The sequence below is a fragment of the Apium graveolens genome, chromosome 2 (assembly GCF_009905375.1).
Source record: "Apium graveolens cultivar Ventura chromosome 2, ASM990537v1, whole genome shotgun sequence".
Lineage (NCBI taxonomy): Eukaryota > Viridiplantae > Streptophyta > Magnoliopsida > Apiales > Apiaceae > Apium > Apium graveolens.
This window is the reverse complement of record NC_133648.1, coordinates 222,349,975-222,360,951: the sequence shown is the minus strand read 5'-3', so window position 1 is coordinate 222,360,951 and position 10,977 is coordinate 222,349,975. Positions and strand designations below refer to the sequence as shown.

At 36.6% G+C, this 10,977-nt stretch overlaps 1 pseudogene; it reads right to left on the bottom strand.

The window, feature by feature from the left end:
* Window positions 1-1,703: 1,703 nt before the first annotated feature.
* On the bottom strand, window positions 1,704-9,846 carry LOC141697067 (endoplasmin homolog; annotated as a pseudogene).
* Window positions 9,847-10,977: the final 1,131 nt, after the last annotated feature.

Genomic DNA, 10,977 nt, shown 5'->3' with positions numbered 1-10,977 from the left:
CCTCATCAACGGATGTCCTGAAATTCATCCTTCGAAAATTTCTGAAAATCTTTGAGTGCCCGGTTGAACACCTAAACAACCTCAGAACGACTTGAAAACTAGGGAAATAGATCTTTAGATTATTGCAGCATCTTCCTCTCGTTCTGCCATTTCCGAAAAGGTATTGTAAGCCCAAATCAGACATCTTATGCAAAATCTGCAGCCAAAACAGCGAAGCTCCCTAAAACAGAATACAGCAGCGGAAAATCTCTGTTTTTTACAGCTTCGTTGATCCAACAATCACATACAACTTAATACAGACCTTGATCAATTATAAATTGAGACTACAAGATTACAAAAATAGAATAGAAAAGACTATCACGATCAACCCTCGTGATTCACAACAAAACCACGATAAACCACGTGAGATCTTAACCATAATAAAATAACCATAATTAAACCAGGTGGGATCCAAACACATAATTAAAATATGGCCATAATAGTGAATAACAACCTGCATCACAGAATCAATACAAGCATACCACTATATTCATGTATATATAATTATGACATGGACTTCATATCATAAAATGCGAAACCTAGAACCTAGAACTAGGCACTGATACCAATTATTGGGACAACAGCATCTTGGCCCTGCGTTTTACGATATGAATTTTCTATAGAGAGTTTGAACAAAATGTTAACCTTAATCGCTACGACGCAAATGATTCAAATCCATGTCTTCAACTGTATTCCCCGATTCTCCTTGGATGAAGTGTGGGCTTCGATCTCCCAAAGTTTACCTCTCCTGATAGCTCCGAAAATCCAAAACCCTAGCTGGCACCTTGAGAAAAACGTTTGCCTCTCTCAAACCCTAGGATGTTATTTTCTGTGTTCTCGCACACACATGCACACACACTTCTTTTGGCTTCAAGAGAATTAGAATATTTATAGGCTACAGTAGGGATCATAGATAATTAGGTTGGGCCTCCCAATGACATTTTGGGCCAAGCCTAATGTTATTAAATATTAATTCAATCCACTAAACACTACCACATAAATGGTCTTCAGCAACATGCAAATTTTTTTTTAAAAATGCTTAAAAATGTAGCTAAAAGGTGTAAGGCAACATATTTTTCAATTTTGAGGGTGCTGGATATTTATATGTGGCCTTAGAGATTAAGCCAACATATTTTATCAAAGTATGCCAACATCCAAATTATGTTGCCTTTGAACCTAAGGCGACATTTATTTATCCAATAAAAACACGAACTCTGGTGTTGGCATTAATTGTATGGAAACAGCTTATGATCAACAGTAACACGCATGTGATGCTGCCTTAATTCTTCTCACAACATCTCTCTCACTTTATAGCAACATTAGTTAATTATGTTTTCTCATTTTTTCTAACACCTTATCATGTTATAGCAACACGAGTTAATTTATTTCTTCAAACACCCGTATCACGCTAAGGCAACATTTTAATGGCAATTTTTTAGCAGCTTGTTATCTAAATAAAACATCCCAATAATAATCAATTTAATCCAAAAATACACAAACCATTTGCAACTCAATCGACTTAAATAAATATCAATATAACTACTCGAAGAAAACACTTCCTAATCATACAAATTCCAAATATAAATTTCTATTGTATACTAATTCCAACAACACCAACCTACACTTTCTACTTAGATAAAACTCCATCCTTCAAAACCCAGCTTCTATAGTTGATCTTCAGCTACTAATAGACCACTTTTTTGTAGTGCAGCTTCCTTGATACTCCCCAAACGGTAGCTTATTTTCACATCATCCGCATTCTCGCTAGCAAGTATGCCCTTCCACCATTTGGTCAAATCCTTAAAGGCCTCCTTGAGTTCTTTGCCTTCAGAATCCTTACCAAGTTTTAAACCCTTCTTGGAAACATTCTGGAACTTCTTTTCTTCATAATCCATTAGGTATTGCATAAGTTATTCATCCACAGGATCCGTAAAGAAAATAACCTTCAAGATAAAGAAGATTGGCATATTTTAATAATATACGAGCACAAACTGCACATAATTTTTCTTAATCAGTCTTTCCAAGAATGGAGACTTCTCTAACTATTCCTTGCTCATTCCTGTCAAGTAAAAGATATCCTTCTGGCCAGATTTCATTCACTTTATGTACTGATCAAGTGAAGTTAGTTTTCCATTCGACTTTGTGCTGCAAAGAGCAATAAATTTGACGATTAGACATAATATAAAATGAAACTGCATTGTGGACTCATACAAACTACAATATAAATACCTCTTAAATCTAAGGAGTTTGTCCAGGCGGTTTATGTTTGCTGCATCCTCAATTATTCCAAGTTTTATTGATTTTCTAAACTCATTCCAAAATTTTGTATATTGGCGTTTCATCTCATCGTTTTCATCATATGCCTCAACATATGCACCATAATTAATAATTTATGAAAAAATAAGGAAATAAAGAGAGTACAAAGGTAGTACTAATATTAAGTTACCAAACCTATAACAAGAACAAGGATTCATTCAACACCCAACATACAAAACTCTGTTTTGCAGCCTTGCAGGACTACCCACAAGTACTGACAGCTATCAATATTATTAAAAAATTACTTTTGACTTATATAGTTTAAAAAATCATTGAAACTTCAATATTCTCGTACCATTCTTCTCTTTGTTAGTAGATTCATCAAGATCCTCATCAGTAATCTTACGTATCATATCAAGGGCTTTCCTAATGAGTTTCTTTTTTATAGTCTTCAAACTGTTGTGTTGCTGAAGCATATATCTCGAGACATTTAGTGGTAAGGTATCAGAATCAACAAGTCCCTAATCAGAAAGAATCCTATCAGCAAATCGATCAGTGGTCACATATTTCCAAGATACAAAGAATGATTGGACAAGTTGAGAGACCAAAGTGTTACCTTCAAGAAATTCAGATATTTAGGAAAAATTTCATCAAATTCCTCAGAGATGAAGACCCGTCTAACATAAAGCTTCAGGTTAGACTTATTTCCATTATAGTAAATCTCATACAAATCATGAGGAGCTTTTGGAGGTACAAAAAGAAAAGCCTTAAACTCAACATCTCCTTCAGCATTGAAGTGACTCCAAGCTAAAGGCTTCTCATCAGTAAAGTACTGGAGACAAAAAATATGTGTCAAAGAAAGAAAAGAATAAAACAATAGTAGAATCCAAAATAAGTTGACCTTTATACACAAACAAACGTCGGCTTACCTTTGCAAGGGATTTGTAGAATTTTACATACTCTTAATATGTCACATCCTTAGGGTTCGTAGCCATATAGCTTTCACATCATTCAAGAGTTCCCACTCGTAAGTTATTTCTTTGACTGTCTTAGTCTTCAATTTTTTTTCATCATCCCATTTCTTAGAAATGTCATCATCATCCGCATCTTCCTCCGAGGGGGTTTCAGCTGTACCCAGGCAAAACATAGTATGATAACATTAAGAATGAAAAGTAGACGATATTAGAATATCTAATGTGATACATTAACATAAGTTGAATAAGTATCAACAGCTGAAGTGCACATATATTTTAGGCTTTGAGCTGAAGTGCACATACATTAGAATTATCAATCTTATTTTATTTCTCTAGATATGTACCGCACAAAACATATACTAGAGATCTATAATTAATGATACCAATAAAAAGAAAAATTAATTAAAATTTGTGTAATTCAATCAAACAAACTACAATGAAATATTCATAATTGGCCATAATGGCATAAGATATAAGTTATTCTTCAAAGATTGAAAATAACTCATTTGTGTATTAGAGCTGCCAATCTTCAAGTGGTCCATATTTTATTATTATTATAGAAACATGCTGACAACCTAAAAATTTGAGACTTCAAATACTAGAAAGATGTGTTTTCGGGATTATCTTTAATCAATCTTCTAGAATTTTCTATAACTAGATTTATCATCTGTATCAGATAACATATTGTAGAAAATAAGGCCAAAATAGATAAAATAAAACCCTTAATTAGAAAAAAACTCAAGTATTAGGGTTTTCAAAAACCCCCAAATTGAAAAACTTAAAGACGCCCAATAATTAGGTCTTTTAAACTTCCGTAAACTAATTAAAAGGAGAAACAAACATACCTTTAAATAGACGATTTAATTAGTAGAACAGGAAGGACCGGAGCTATAAACAGAGAAGACCAGAGCTGTAAACAAAGAGGGCCCGAGAAATGAACGGAGATACAGAAAGAGATGACAGGAGTGTGAGAAGGAGAGAGATACCTGGAGCCGAGTTGTGCTGAGGAAAGTAATGAATTGAGCGGCGTATTAGCGAGAAAGATAAGCAAACAGATGTAAGAGAGAGCTGAAGAGGAGAGAGATGGATAAACGGAATTGATTTTGTTTGTATTCTATTTTTAAGTGAGCGGTGCTTTTTTTAGTTTTAATTTGAGCGGGCTTCCTTTTTTATTTGGAGCGGGCTTATGTCTTATGTTTCATTGACTTCTCATTTTTATTATGGGAGAAACCTCTTTTCTAATCCTTCATAATTACTCAACTAGCATTGCGGAGCGGCCACCCCATGCGACTTTGTAGCATGGGGCGCGCCCAAAAAGGTCCAGGGACTTTACTCTGAATCCCGGATCATTCCATGCTTCTTCATAGCTTTATTCTTTCTCTCTTATCTTAAAACACCTTTTATGGATTCCTTCGTCAATACTTGTTCTTCATCGTCACCTTCTACAACAGCGGCCATCGTGAAATCCTTGTCGTAACGGCCATCGTAATATTGTCGTCATAGTGACCTTCGTCGCTTCCTTTATTATTATTGTTGTAAGCTTATGTTATAATGACCATTGTAAAGCTTCATGTAGAAATTCATCAATTTTCATCGTAACTCCTCATCATTGATAGTCATCGCAAATGGTATCCAAACAGGGCTAGCCATGTACAGGACGTGCTAGCCCTGTATTGGGCGTGCTAGCCCTGTATAGGGCACGCCCGGGGCTCCGAAGACGTGTTATCTGTGTTGGGACAACATGATCTCGGCCCTGCATTTTACGATATGAATTTTCTATAGAGAGTTCGAACAGAATGTTAACCTTAATCGCTATCGCGCAAGCGATTCAAATCCACGTCTTTTACTGTATTCGTCGATTCTCCTTGGATGAAGTGTGGGCTTCGATCTCCCAAGGTTTACCTCTCCTGATAGCTCTGAAAATCCAAAACCCTAGTTGGCTTCTTCAGAAAAACGTTTGCCTCTCTCAAACCCTAGGATGTTATTTTATGTGTTCTTGCACACACATGCACGCACACCTCTTTTGGCTTCAGGAGAATTATAATATTTATAGGCTACAGTAGGGATTATGGATAATTAGGTTGGGCATCCCAATGACATTCTGGGCCAAGCCTAATGTCATTAAATATTAATTCAATCCACTAAAGAATTGATATTTACACTACCTTTCCTAATTCCGTAAATTAATATTTAATTTAACTCCCATATTATTTTCTTATTAAATTCCCCATGTTTAAGTTATCGCATGTTCATTAATTAAATTAATTTCTGACAATTAATTTAATCAACATATTTTATCCTTGATCATCCACTCAACCTTATAATTGTGCAAGAATAAATCTACCTGCAGGACTAAAGCACAATTATCTTTATGAGCTTTCAAGAGGACATCATTACCAGAAACTATTCTTCAGACACGGTTTCCTTTTATAGTCAATATCCCACTTTGTATATAATGTCATTTCCCATTACATAAATTCATAATATAAAATAAATTACATATTGTATGAATCAAGACAAGTGTATTAAATACAAGTGTCAATCACTATATATGGATTAAGAACATAAGCAATAATAATATCATAGAATCTTAGTTCTTCTTTATTGTCAGAATAAAATAACTATTCTACTATTTCGATCATATTCAATATACACAAGTATTATTCAATAGTCAAGATAAACTATTTCTAAATAATACTTCAGTCGTTCCAGTGGTTTGCCTAACACCACTTAGACTATGAACCATTACTATATTATATAAGGAGTCTGACAATCTAATCTTTTGCTATCCCATTTGATACTAGATTTTCTACAATATATAATATACAGACATTTTGAAAACATGCATTCAAGATTTTCAAAAAATTATTATATACTTTCAAACAAATAGTTCAGTATATATCGTAACCCTCTGGAGCTCATCCTTCTTCTTTCTTGACGATAATTCGACGTATTTCCCCAAAGATACGATAAAATATCCATGTCGATATAACAACTACCCCCCGATTTTCTAGTTTGTTAAAAATAAAGTGAAAAATCTTCTTTACTTCCTTCGATCTTCCGTGGGTAGTTCTAGTCTTATTGTTCGCAACATCTTCACTTCATCCTACGCAAGTGAGCTCTCTTCCATAAATATGCGTAAATTTGTTCTTTCGTAAAAAGTGTCTAGTTGATAAAATTTGTCTTAAAATTCTATTTTGAGTTTCCATGACAAGTACTTCAGTTTGTATTCCGTGAAATCTTCCGCAAAATTTTCCGTAAAAATTTTCTTCATCTCTGTTGTTAAAATAACGTGGGGCGCGCCCTACCCCAGGGGTTCGTTCCAGGTCTGAAACTTCAACAAAATTAAAATTTTGCTTCGTGCATACATCTCTTCTTCATATTGATATATTTTCCTATTGGCTTGTATATTGAATATGCATAACTTGTAGATCTTGTAAAACATTAACACTGACCATCTATTATGTTTGTTCATTGCTTAAATTTCAAAATTATGGCATCAATTACACCCACTTCACACATGGGGGAGTGCCCGAGGCATTCTATGGGGCTTTCGGGTCGCGCCCTAAATTTTTCTTTATGGGGAACGCCTAGAGCTTCCGGATTTACGGGTCGCGATCTCTGTATAGTGCGGAGCGCACCCGAAGCTCTCAGGCTTCTTAGGTTATGGCCTCCGCTATGCAGGGCATGCCCGGAGTTTATTCGGAGCCTAGATTGTGACCTCATTTCCTTGTTGTCGAATGCCCTAGTTCCTTCAAAATATAATTTCAATTTTGTTGGGGTTATGACGCGTCCAAACCACTTTTCTTTTATCGACGACTTGCCTACTCCCTTCCATTTGTTTGTAGAATTCAACCATAAGTTGGGGCTTTTCACCTCTCCGCTTCGATCACCATCTCATTTGTTATCATAATTGCTTTATCTTCTCGAGACTTTATTTAAGCGGATTCTGCAATGAGAGACTACTATGTCTATTGAGCACGAGGCATTGACTTCTGATGTTCTTTCTGAGGTATCAGGAGATATTTAGATGTAGCTACAATTAGAGTATATCTTTAGAGTAATCGGTCTTGATTGGAGGATTAGTCTGAGCATGATGTTTCAGACATGATAGTAAGAGCCAGGGGTAGAGCCATATATTTGCTTCCGATGCGGAGAGTAAGTTCCCTTCACACGAGCTTTCTCGCCAAGTACTTAGAGATTAGTTAGAGTTCTTCTTTCCATCAAAGATTGAGTTCATTTTTACTCACACTTAGTGTCTGAATTCTTCGGAAGCACCATAATAGATTTGCATATCCTGACACGGCTTCGCGAGTGTCGCACACTCATATTGGTTATGCTGTAGAGTCCTACATGATGGAGGGCATACAAATTCGTGTAGTTTTCTTCATGAGATGTCACATAGTCAACAATGGCGAGAACTTGAGGATTCCTTGGATGGTTATCTCCTTAAGTTTGGTTGAGCTTGGCTTTGATGCATCCTTTTATTATTTATTCAGGTGTATCTTGGATTGGTTCGATATGACGCCTCTCCAATTGTCTCTCAATATTTGGAATTTACTGTTATCTTTTTTCGTGTTGTATGATCTCCATAAGCTTCATATTCCAACTGCAAGAAGATTGCTTATTTCTTCAGTATTCATCCTCATTACAAGTTGTTAGTTAAAATTTTATGTTCGTACGTCTCTCTAACTTGTCTTCCATTAGCGTCGTATCAATATTTCTTTATTTTTGTAATTTCATCTTTTTTCCTTCAAAATATATGATAACAGGGTAAAGAAGTTAAGTAGTGCAGTCGTGGAGAGAGTGGGTGTTATACTTCTTCTTCCTTGTGGGGACTTTAGTCTTGATACTCTTATTCCAGAAGATAATCTTAGCAAGATTTGAGTTCTCCACCCTAATGTGGGTTTGAAGTGCAAGAAACAAGTTTTTATCAAGAAAATGGATGATTTAGCATCCTCAAAGGACCTTCCCTCCTCCTCCGATAGGTGCTAGGCGCCCCTAGGGAGTGCACACCTTCAGGGGGTGCCCTAGAGGGTGCACACCCGCATAGTGTACCTCCTAAGAATAAAAGCCTTTGATTTTTGTTCTTGCATTCCTTGTTGTTTCATGCCTTCTTCACTTGCATCTTCGTGCAATGCATATTCTCTCATCCTATGTTTTCTTTATCTATGTCAACACACATGCATCTCTACCTTGTGTGCTTTATTCCATGTCTGACATACCATGTACTACTTGATCTTGCTCATCGGAAAGAAGTTCGATCTTAGCTTGGACATCGTGGTTGTTATAGTCATTATGGAGTAGAGTAAGCTTCAAGCTTAAATTACTGAGGGGATTCTTTGTAAACGATCCCGACTATGACTTCAATTACTTTAACGCAGAGACATTCTCATACTTCAACGACCTCAAGGTGGAGGATGACAAGGCTATCAATGCTAAAGGATCGTCTTAGTATTGGGTCACTGCCATGTTCAGACCTCATGCATGCCTGTCATATCCAAAAGCATGGTGGGAGTCGCAGCTGCAGCATCTGGTATTGTTGCGACTGAGGACATTACTATTCCCGTGAATGATGTTCCTTCCACCGTGGGTTCTCCTCTCCTGGGCTATCTTCTCTTAACCCTCTAGCATAGGGGTGTGCTTGCTAGACCCTCTACGTCTTGCATCCTTTTATACATGTTTCACTATGATTTCCATGAAATTATAACTTTATCTTGACTTTTATTTGTGGTGCGGGCCTCTTTATAATTCCTGCAAGTTGTACGTACTTATCTATTTACCACAACTTTTGGTTGGACTTCATATTATGCGTCTTATCGTATGTTGTCCTCCCACTTTTGCCTTGGATTATTTTCATCTTGCGAAAATGAACCAATAAGTGAACTTGTAAGAAATGGGATGTAACTCTAAGACCTTCCCCTTGGGGGAGACCTTCATAGGGCACCCTGGGAAGTATGCGGCTCTCTTGGAAGGCCTTGTTCCTCCTTGCATATCCGAAAGTTATTTTTTCTGGGTTGTTTCAATTCTTTAAAAAACAAAAAATAAAATACCGATCAATCAAACACAAACATGAATTTTTCAAATTCCTTCCTAGGGTGAACACCCCTCGGGCGTGCCCTAGGGGGCGTGGAGCTTCCTCGGAAGCTTTGTGTCTTCTTGTATGTTTGGATGATGTTCTTATTCTTTACGTGTTCGGGAACTGTCTTCGACTTTCATGCGAATTTTCCTTTGCACTTCATGTCTTGAAATAAAATAACAAAAAAATTGATCTTCATGATATGAAATAAAAAACTTCATAATTTTATCAATGATGCGCGATGTGCAATGCACCTTAGCGCAATGCGCTCTAGCATATGCACTACCCCTAGGCTAGGAATAATTTCATTGCTACTAGTCTACTATTTAGGCAAAGCCCTACTGGAATCAACTATAATATACGTTAGTGAGTAAGGGGCCGATGCCGCGCTTTACCTGAGTACTCCTCATTTCTCATTCTTAGCTTTGGCATGTACAAACTTAGTTCGAGCTCTTCTTCCATCTCTTCATCTTTAGGCTCCTGTGTTGATTCCCCCATATTCTTTGTCATACTATTTTATTCCTTATAGAGTCGAATTCGGTCATACTTCTTTTCTGTAGTGGACTCTCATTATGGGATCATACTTGAAAAAGATTGGGATCTTCAACCCCAATGTTAGTTTAACTTGTAATTTAGGATTCACAAATTAGGTTTCCAACGAGGAAATTGAGAGTGTGTATCAAGAGACCATCACGAAAAATCTCCTGACTTCCTCCGACAAGCTTCTAGGTGCGCCCTAGGTGGTGTCATGCTTTGGGGTGCACCCTAGGGGCATGGGGCTATATGGGGAAACTTCATTCTTCTTATATACTTCATAGTAGAGGGTGTTTACGGAACTTCCATTGGTGATGGATACATAGTGCATATTCATCGCTCCAATGCCAATTTTTACTAGCAAAATGTTGTCTCCTTCCTAGAGCAATGCTTGTACGAGCGGCGTTCGTCTCTCTTCTTCCTGTTGTCTCAATTGAACTCAATCTTCCATATGATGAGGTCCTCTTCTAGCTTTAAAAATGTCCAACTATGAGGTTCAACCGTAATTGCAGAACTTCACTGATAATGTACGCTTTGGATAAGAATAACATTCCCTTACCAACTATTTCCATTGATTATGAATGGAGGTATAGCCATGGTTCATATCAAGTTTAAGACGCATTCTTAGCTTGTAGCTGTTTTCTTCAACATCAGGCATACCTAGACAAGAGTTTTTATCGTTGTAGAGAGCTTCCTTTGTTAGAGGATGTTGTACAAGACATGCCAGTACTATAACAAGACTAAGTCAAATTGACAGCCCTAAGTAAGTTGTATGATAATCTAAGTTTACATTTTGTATTGTATTACTTGAGTCTGTAAAAGTGTCAATAGATGAGACTGAAGTATTTTTTTATAAAGAGTCTCAAGCCTAAGAATAAACTCTGGAAGAAGATCATGCCTCAGAGAAAGTGTGAAGAAGCTTGGAGTTGAATAAATTTATTTTGAGAAAAACATTCTAAGTCAATAAATCTACAAGTCACGGATCAAGTCATATAGATAAGTAATTCGAGAACTCCAGAATGACTTATCGACAAGTCAAAAATTAGCTTATGGAGAAGTCTCAGAGATATCGACAAGCCAAATCAAGATATGAAG